This window comes from Triticum urartu, chromosome 7 (assembly GCF_003073215.2).
Source record: "Triticum urartu cultivar G1812 chromosome 7, Tu2.1, whole genome shotgun sequence".
In the NCBI taxonomy this organism is placed as follows: Eukaryota; Viridiplantae; Streptophyta; class Magnoliopsida; order Poales; family Poaceae; genus Triticum; species Triticum urartu.
This window is the reverse complement of record NC_053028.1, coordinates 181,273,621-181,284,663: the sequence shown is the minus strand read 5'-3', so window position 1 is coordinate 181,284,663 and position 11,043 is coordinate 181,273,621.

Below are 11,043 nucleotides of genomic sequence, written 5' to 3'. Positions count from 1 at the left end.
CTGTAGACGACGTGAGCGGGTGAGCCTTCGGCTTCATGGCACAGGGATGGCGGCGACACGGCGGTGATGGGCGAGAAATTGTTGGCCGGAGCAGGTGGGCGCCGGCATGCGCAATGGCGGCGACAATATTGATGAGTGCGCATGTGGGAGCTTACTTTAGTTTTATATATAAGGTTGGTCAAACTTAAAAGAAAACCGTACTAGTACATGTAAACATTAGACTTAGGCAGCGCTTTTATTTGTTAGTACCACAGCCACGATACAGAATCCTGTGCAAGCGTGTGAACCGCGGCCGCGTGGTCGATCGAACGGTGCGTCACCGTGTCGCGCTCAAAGGACATCCACCGAACCTTTTTTTGTGTGTGAAAACAATCCTCGAATATTACTCAACTTTTTTTTCCTGTGAAAGTTCTTGACGCTGCAATATTTCCATATATTTGAATTTAGCTCCAGTTCGTGTTTATTTGGATTTGGACGTTTTAGGTGCGCCCTAGTTTTTTTTAATACTGATTTTGTGTGTGTGACTCAGAGAGAACGTGTGTATGTGTCCATATGTGTGTTGTGGCGGAAGGGCAATGTGGAGACGGTGTGCGTGTGATACAGACATAGAGAGGTGTGAATGTGCAAATGATCATGCATGAGTGAGACATAGACAGATGCCGATACATTGTGTATACATGAGAGAACGGTCTTCTAGTTTACTTGTGTGTGTGTGTGTCTTTGTGTGTGTGTGAGAGAGAGAGAGAGAGAGACAGAGAGAGGAGCTTCCGTAACACAACAACCATCTCGCTCGATTCGTCCATCCCTCGCACGGTCGCATGCAACACATGCATCAACGCGCACATTTTGACACCCTCACCCGGCCCCTTCCCACCTCAAGGCCCGCACAATCTCTTCGTGAATACCACTACAAAAAAATGCACTTCCGTGATGATACGTGTTTGTCACAGTAGGTCGCGTTTTCTGTCATGCATGTACATCCATGACAAATTTATGACAGAATCAAGATAGTCATACCTATGCTGTCGTAGAAGTGTTCCATGACATTGCCAAAATTATCATCACGGAAGTGTCCACTTCCATGACGATAAATCGCGCGTCGCGGAAGTTCTTTCGTCAAGGGTGATCGACACGTGGCATCCACCATAACGGAACGCCGTTAAGCTATCGGGTCAGGTTTTGGATCCGATAACCCGTTAACAGCCATGACCAATGCCGATTTTCCATGTGTAAAATTATCATTGGCTGACGGATCCACGCGTCAGCTCCGCGTTGGCACAGGTGTCACTCATCCAACGGTCGAGATGGGCCTATGATATGTTGACACGTGGACCGGCCCAAAAGTGGCCCATAAAGTTTAAATCGGCCGGCCCAACTGAAGGCCCATAAGATTTAGCGGACCATAATGGGCTGGCCCAGCTAAAGGCCCACAAACTTTAGTGGACCATAATGGGCCGGCCCAGCTAAAGGCCCACACGATTTTGCAGACCATAATGGGCCGGCCTAGCTAAATGCCCACAAGATTTTGCGGACCATAATGGGCCGGCCCAGCTAAAGGCCCACAAGATTTTGCAGACCATAATGGGCCAACCCAGCTAAAGGCCCAACATTCTCTGTCAAATCGGCCCGTCAACGGCTTGTCCTAAACTTGTCATCAACGCGGCACATGGTCACTTCTGGCCCATTAACAGTCCGCTAAGTAATTGGGCCGAATTACGGCCGAGTGTATTTCCGGCCTGTTAAAGGTCCGGCTTCATTTGGGCCCATTTATAGGCCATCAAAACTTTCGGCCCACAAATGACCGTGAAGGATTTTGGTCATATTCGGCCATGTCTGACATTCGGCCTGTTAGAGGCCCACTATAGCTTTGGGCCACTTTCGGCCTATTGTCATTTTCGGCCTGTTAACGCCGGACGTAAACCATGGGCCATATGTGGCCAAACGTCATATCGGGCCCATTAACGGCCCATATAAAAATGACGATAATCTAGCCCGACCGAAGTTCCGGCCTGTTATAGGCACGTGTATTAGGTCGGCGCATTTACGGCCCGTCCGAATTTCGGCCTGTCAAAGATCCGCATCGTAAATGGGCCACCATTCCGGCCAACTAAGTCCAGTGGGTTATTTGGCACAATCAGGGCCCAATATCACTTTCGGTCTATTAAAGGCCCATGTTTTTTATGGGCTCGAGATATTTACATCTGTAAACGGCCAATTTTTACTGAGGGCCCAAATTATGTTTAGGCCTGTTAAAGGCCCACTATGGGCACAGGCCTACCAGAAAAATATGAAAGCTTATGCTGATTTAGGCCCAGATATTTTTAGTGGGCTACATGCCAATTTCGGCCCGTAATCGTTTTTAGCCCAATTGGAATGGGCCCGACGAATGTTGGCATGTTGGGCTCCTATGAAGCTTTCGGCCAAATACATTACTAATATAAACCTACAGTATACAAAAATAGCGTCGTAATTACTGCAGCCTGAGGCAGCATCATAAATGTTGTATCACAACAAAATAAATTCCAACCATACAACAAAAGGCCTGTTGGCATAAAGTTTATAGTCCTTCCAGATAAAAGCACCATCAGATGTATAGAAGCACAGATCATTTGACCTGAGTGCTAATGTTTCAGGTTGTAGAATCTGATGGAGCAGCATGATCTCCACCTTTTTCCGCCGTTGCTCTTGAACAACGAATCGAATGACTGATAGTCTGGTTTCAAAACCATTCATATCTTGACGACATTTCTCAACCACTATTCTTGTTTTCGAAACAACGTCCATTAGGGATTGGACTTGTGTATGGAGCACAGATATATCACTCTGTCTAGCAGGAAGATTTTGTTCAGTAGGCGATTTGGACGAGGTTACCTTGACAACCAACCCAGAATTACGTAGGAAGGTGCTTTTTGCACTGTTAGTGGAGAGATACTGACGCACGGCAGCAAGAGGTGACATTGTGCCTGTAGTAGCCTCGTCACCTTCAGGTGGTTGTGGCTGTTCAATCAATTGTTCCATAGCTTCCTGAAAGTTTGAACTTGTAGAATAGTGTACCAGATAAGTTACTAATGAGATAAAAAACAAACAAAGTAGGTTAAACATTTATACATAACTTATTTTGGTGAACTACTGTAATATATTAGCATGTATTGTAGTGCCAACTACATAATAAAATCACTTTCGGAACATATGTCCATGTAGCATGCCTACTGTATTGTCTATTTCCTCACATTCGTTGACATCTAAGGATAAAGAGACATGGTTTAAAGTAGGATGAACATAGTATGACATCATTCATATCATGGGCAAACAGATATAAAACAAACGGGCTATTTCATCATTGTGTGCGCACGTGAACATAACAACTAGATTACAGATCAAGACAAAAATAATATCCTTCATCTCTTTTAAACCAAGTAAGGTGAAATGATACGTTAAGACAACTATGAATAAAAGTGAAAAGAGTAACTGACATTGGCTGCAAACCAAGTAGTTAAATGAACACATCACAGTAGCAATCAGTTCAAGGCAGGAGGAGTAAAAGGACTTACAACAGCGGCTTGAACTGGTGTGCTCATGCCCTTCATCTTGCTGGTGTGGCAATCCTTGAAGATTTGCACTGCATTCGGTTCAGGTTCTTTTTGGTCCACACGGGCTTTCCTTTGTATTTGAAGCAAGTCAATATAGATACGATAATATGGCACAAAAAAAGAAGGAAGTAGCAGCTATTTACAAGAGCCTCGCAGTGTGCAATATAGCTACGAGATCATGTTGTCTATTGGAATTTCACTTTAGAATGGTTGGTTTTGTTCTTCAAATAGCTAGCCTAGAAGAAGATACACTTGTAAGGAACATACATAAATACAAGTTCAATATGTGGTCTGATCAAATACATATAGCCTACCTGATACTTTGGATCAGACCAGTGTTTAACGAGGGCTGTCCAGTCTTCATCTGGAATATATTCCACTGGAGATGTTTGGGCGATTTCATTGTTAGCCTTGCCTTTAAAGTGAGATTTTCTAAGGTGGTACCGATACTGTCACAGAGCAGACTGAAAAACATGAGTGCATGCTTGTTTAGTTGCATCATCTTTCGGATCCAACTTGAACCTCATCTATTGAAAAAAGAATGTGAGTCTTATTAGGAGGAAGCTAGAAAGTATGGGACAGAGCAAGACAATATTACTAATTGTGATGAATAACATTACTTACAGATAAATGGTCAAGGAAGGTGTTAAACTGGGTATTGTCTTTCTCATTCATGTACTGGATCCACGTTGGGAGGATACGTGCATGACACCTAACGGCAACGGCTGCCTCTGATACTAACTTGGCTAACTCTATAGCATCACGTGGCCTTTTTAAACCTGCCTCAAAATGGATCTCCATTCTTCCTCCTTTAGATTTTGTTAATCTGTCAAGCATTATCCCTAATGTCTGTTTCCGCTTGCGCCATGGTGCTAGTTCAACAACGAATATGGGAAGTGTTAGTGTACATCAAACTGTGAGAGTACATATAAAGGAGCATGCAACTGCAACTTGACTCGGTCAGGTACCGTCTTGGTGTTGATGCTCATGAGGTTCATCTGATCTTGCCAAGTCATGTTGTGTCAGCAGTGCTTCGGAAGTAGTGTTAGGTGTGAAGGCAGCTTGGGAACTGGCCTGTTCCGGAGCAAACGAACAAGTAACTGGTTGAGATGCTAGAATAGTTGAAGCGGATGCTGCAGATGGTGGAGCAGGTGATACTGTGTTTGTAGATTTAGCCGGTGGACTTGGACCTTCTACTGCACTATAAGTACCAGCATAATCTTGATGGCAGAACCTTTTCCGTTTCACCCGACGAGTAACAGCACTCCCTACTCTATTATTTTCCTTGCTCTTTTTTGACTTTGCCATGTCAAGCTATACCCACAACACAAAAGAATAAAATCACTCTTCAGAACTCATTGATGCATGATACAGACAAGCAATACTTTGATGTAAGACAACTGTATGAGGATGGAATATGTAAGAAAAACTGGACGACAGGACATATTCACATCTACGATGTGCAAACTAAGCAGAAGGATTTTCAAGAAAATAGAAGTAATGCAAGCTAGACACCATATGAAAGATGCAACCAATATTACTCTGCGAAGTTAAAAGTGTCTTGTCATAAGTGGCAATTCGAAAAATTAGAAGCAGTACAACATAGAAATCAATGCAAGATGCAACCACTGTCAAACTGCCATGTTAAAAGAGTCCAATCATGAGTGACTGATGCGGGATACACAACAGCAGTACTTTGATGTACGAACATGGTATGATAGATAGATGTAGTGTATTCTAGACACAGAAAGCCATGTCATATGCACATGTATAACGTATAAACTCAGCAGGTGCAATTTAATCAAAATAGAAGAAATACAGGCTAGACAACATATGCAACATGAAACCAATTATCACACTGTCAACTTAGAGCAAGCACCTGCGATGGTGGAGTACAGGAGATGAACTCATCATGTAGACTTGGGACTTCAACTTCATTAGCAGTAGCAGTGGCAAATCTAGAGAGTCTCTATTTGCATCGGTGCGGAGGACCACCAACATCCCCTAACTTCCTATTTTCTGATATTGCCTTATGAAGTCAAAACCACAAGAAGATGAATAAAATTAGCTCTGCATAACTGGTTGATGCATGATACAGACGAATACTACTTTGATGTAAGGTAAGCGCAGGATAGGAGGATGGAATATATACAAAAAAGACAGTGTTTCATATTGACACATACGATAGGAGGATGGAATATGTATGAAAAAATAGTAAGCGGAAGGCATTTCAACAAAATTAGAAGAAATGAAAGCTAGGCACCATATGAACATGCAACCAATATCACTCTATCAGGTAAAAAGTGTCTCGTCGTAAGTGCCATTTCAAGAAATTAGAAGCAGTACAAGCTAGAAGACAATGCTAGATGCAACCTACATCACAGTCCCAAGTTAAATGTGTCTTATGGGTAAGTGATCGTTGCAGGTATAAGTTGTAAGCTACGCAGATGCAATTCAACATAATCAGAAGCAATACAAACTAGACATCATACGGAAAATGCAACCACGTATAACAGTTCCAAGTAAGAGCAAGCACATGTGATGGTGGAGTAGGGGAGATGTGCTCATCATGTACACGTATGTTCTAGAAACAGGAACACGTGTCATATTCACAGGCATTACGTGTAAAGTAAGAAGATGCAATTCAAGTTAGAAGAAATACAAGCTAGACATCATACGCAGCATGCAACCACATATAATAGTGTCAAGTTAGAGGAAGCACCTCTGATGGTGGAGTAGGGGAGGTGTGCTCATCATCTACACAGCTACGTTGACTGTCCAGCCTTGTGTTGTCTTGTGAATCTTCTTGGGAGGATGGCGGAGTAGAATCTGTAGAGACCCCCTGTTTGAGTTGCTCCGAAGGACCACCATCATACACTGCTAGACTAATTTCCTTCAGCTGTAATGATTTTGCATTGTGAAGTCAAACCGATAAGAAAAAGGAATAAAATTCGCTCTTCAGAACTCATTCATGCATGATACTGACGAACACTACTCGGATGAAAGGCAAACACATGATGCAAGGACGGAATATGTATGAAAAACAGGATGGTGTGACATATTCACACCTATGATGTGGTAACTAAGCAGAAGGCATTTCAACAAATTAGAAGCACTGCAAGCTAGACACCATATGAAAGATGCAACCAATATCACTCTGCCAAGTTGAAACTGTACGGCATTTCAACAAATTAGAAGTAGTACAAGCTAGAAATCATATGCAAGACACAACCAATATCACAATGGCGACTTAAAGGTGCCTTATCATAAGTGACTGATGCGGGATATGCAAGAATAGTAGTCTGATGTAGAAACAAGAACACATGTCATATTCATAGGCATTATGTGTAAAGTAAGCAGATGCAATTCAACAAAGTTAGAAGCAATACAAGCTAGACATCATACACAACATTTAACCACATATAATAGTGCCAAGTTAGAGCAAGCACCTGTGATGGTGGAGTAGGGGAGATGTGCTCATCATCTACATAGCTACATTGTCTGTCTAGCCTTGCGTTGTCTTGCGAATCTTGTTGGGAGGATGGCAGAGTAGCATCTGTAGAGAACCTCCGTTTCAGTTGCTCGGAAGGACCATCATCATCCAATGCCTTTCCAATTTCCTTCATCTTGATTGATTTTGCATTGTGAGGTCATACCGACAAGAAAAAGGAATATCATTCGCTCTCCAGAACTCATTCATGCATGATACTGACGAACACTACTCTGATGAAAGGCAAAGTCATGATACAAGGATGGAATATGTATGAAAAAATGGACGACTTGACATATTCACACCTATGATGTGGTAACTAAGCAGAAGGCACTTCAACAAATTAGAAACATTGCAAGACACCATATGGAAGGTGCAATCAATATCACTCTGCCAAGTTAAAATTGTCTCGTCATAGGTGGCATTCATCAAACTAAAAGCAATACATGCTAGAAATCATATTCAATATGTAAACCAATATCACACTGCCAACTTAAAGGTGTCCCATCATAAGTGACTGATGCAGGATACACAAGAAGAGTAGTTTCATGTAAGAACATGGTGTGATAGACAAATATAGTATGTACCAAAAACAGGAAAGCATGTCATATTCACATGTATCATGTGTAAGCTAAGCAGATGCAGTTTACACTAATTAGGAGCAATACGAGCTAGACACCATATGCAACATGCAACCAGATATCACACCGCCAAGTTAGAGCAAGAACCTTGGATGGTGGAGTAGGGGAGCGGAGACTTGGACCTTGTAATGCACTATCAGTACAAGGAGAATTGGTATAGATGCTCCGTTTACATTGCTGCAGAGGACCACCATCATCGCCTTCCTTACTCTTTTCATTCCTCTTTCTTGATTTTGCCTTTTCAAGTCAAACCCACAAGAAAAAGGAATAAAATTTGCTCTTCATAACTCATTGATGCATGATACTAACGAACACCACTTTCATGTAAGGCATCCGCATGATAGGAGGATGGAATATGTATGAAAAACAACACGGCGTGACATATTGACATGTATGATGTATAAAGTGTAAACTAAGCACAAGGTGCTTGAACTTGTTAGAATCGATGCAAGCTAGAAACCATATGAAAGATCAAACCAATATCACTCTGCCAAATTAAAAGGGTGCCCTAACAAATGTATTTGACCAAATTAGAAGCAATACATGGCAGCATGCTAGAAATAATATGCAATATGCAACGAATAAAGGTGACTCATCGTAAGTGATTGATGTAGGATACAGAAGAGAGGTAGTTTTGTGTAAGAACAAGGTTAACACATAGATGTAGTGTGTACCAAAAATAGGAAGGCATGTCATATTCACAGGTATAGTGTGTAAACTAAGCAGATGCAATTTACCCTAATTAGAAGCATTACAAGCTAGACACCGTATGCAACATGCAATCACATATCACACTGCGAAGTTAGAGCAAGCACCTGTGATGGTGGTGTAGGGGATGTGCGGTCTTCAGGTACAGAGCTACGTTCAATATCTTCATTTAGGCTTGTTATTTCTTGAGAATCATGTGGAGAGGATGAAATTGCATTCTTTATAAGAGTATTGCATCTCATATTAACCCACGCGTGTGACTGTCTCATCATAAGCGATAGACGCAGGATACACAAGAACGGTAGTTTGATGTAAGAACATGGTGTGATAGGCAGATGTAGTATGTACCAAAAACATGAAGGCGTGTCATATTCACATGTATAATGTGTAAGCTAAGGAGATGCAATTTAACAAATTAGGAGCATTGCTGAGGGATACACAAGAAAAGTTGTTTGATGTAAGAACATGGTTAATAGAAAGACGTAGTATGTACCAAAAAAAGGAAGGCATGTCATATTCACAGGTATAATGTGTTAACTAAGCAGATGCAATTTACCCTAATTAGAAGCATTACAAGGTAGACACCATATGCAACATGCAACCACATATCACACTGCCAAGTAAGAGCACGCACCTGCGATGGTGGTGTGGGGGAATTGCAGTGATCAACTAGAGAGCTACGTTGACTATCTTCATTTAGCCTTGCTGTTTCTTGAGAATCATGTGGGCAGGATGACACTGCACACTTTAAACGAGTAGGGCATCTCATAGTAACCCACTCGGGTGACTGTCTCATCATAAGTGATTGACGAGGGATACAAAAGAGCATTAGTTTGATGTACGAACATGGTTAATAGACATGTGTAGTATGTATCAAAAATAGGAAGGCATGTCATTATCAAAGGTATAATGTGTAAAGTAAGCAGATGCAATTTAACCAAATTGGAAGCAATACAAGCTAGACACCATATGCAACATGCAACCACATTTGACAGCGTGAAGTTAAAGCAAGCACCTGGGATGGTTGTGTGTGGCAATTGAGATCATCAACTGCAGAGCTACCACTACTAGGGAAAACCTTATACACAGAATGTTACAAGTAGCGCTTGTTAAAATGAGGCGCTATTGCTACTTAGCAGTAGCGCGTCTGCTAGAACGGCGCTACTGTTACCCGCTTAGCAGTAGCACGGCAGGAACAGAACGCGCTACTACTATAATTGCCACACTGTTCCTGGCGTGCTAGGTATAGTAGTAGCGCCCTTCTACGAACAGCGCTACTACTACGTATTTTAGCAGCAATGCGTTTTGCCTCCCGGCGCTACTGTTAAACCTATTTTCACCTAACCCCCCACGCGGCCTCATTCCCTCTCCTCTGCTTCCTCCCCCAATTCTCCTCTACTATTCCTCGTCGCCTCCGCCTCGCTGCCGTCTCCCCCAACCCCGTCTCGCCACCGTCTCCCCCGACCCCGCCTCGCCTCCGCCTCGCCGCTGTCTCCCCCGACCCCACCTCGCCGCCGTCTCCCCCGACCCCACCTTGCCGCGCCTCGGTGCCGCCGTCTCCCCCGACCCCATCTCTCTCCCCGCCCTCTGTAAGCACTCTCCCCTTCCAATCCCTCTTCTCTGCTTAGTATGAACCCTAGCTATTTAGTGCTAGTTAGTATGAACCCTAGCTATTTAGTGCTAGTTAGTATGAACCCTAGGCTATTTTTAGTGCTAGTTAGTTAATTACTTATATGGTAATTAGGGCAGTAGTTCCTAGGTACTAATTAGTTAGTAAGAACTAGGTACTAATTAGGTATTAGTTTATTTTTATTTATAGTAAGTTTATTTTTAGTAAGAACTAATTGAACTAATAGAACTCGTTAGTAAGAACTTGTTGCTATTTTTTTAGTTAAAGCAATTTTTCTCGCATCGACGTGGACGATGCCTATCCCGCATCCTCGTCGTCGAGTCGGCGGAGGATGACACCTGGTTGACTAGATGGGCCATGTCCGGGACTGGACTCTGCCGGGGTGGTACTGGGAGGCGCTACCTACCGGGGGGCGCAGGTTGGTGAGGAGCCAGCCTGTCGTTGACCCGAACCTTCTTTGGTGGCGGTCGTGTGGGCCAGTGACGGTCCAGAGGCTCGAGGACTCCGCGGAGGTGGTGCGTCACCGTGTCAGTGAGGAGGACGCACATGTCCGTCGCTACTTGTTTGCCTTGGAGCACAGGTTCTCCAATACCTGGCAGGTTCTCCAGGGATCTCACTGGAGCTATGATCCTGTGATGGTTCCTTCTCTGTGGGTGTCCACCGCCCGCGCCGATACCCGTCGTGTGCTAGGGTTTTAGTTGTATTAGTGATGTTATATGTATGACACTACTTGGGATGTATTAGTGATAATATTAGATGATGTACGGACGCATGAGATGATTTACTTTTGCTTATTGAATGCATGCTAATTAGAGTCCTATAAGATATTTTGAAATGTATATCTTGTGTTGCTCAATATCCAAGTGGCCGGTCATGTTTGCAGGTTACACCTCCGAGTGGCCTATGTTTTGCCGGAGTGTTGATTCATTTCCGTTCCAGCAAATTTCAGGCGCTTGATATGTCCTATTTTAGCAAAGGTCATGC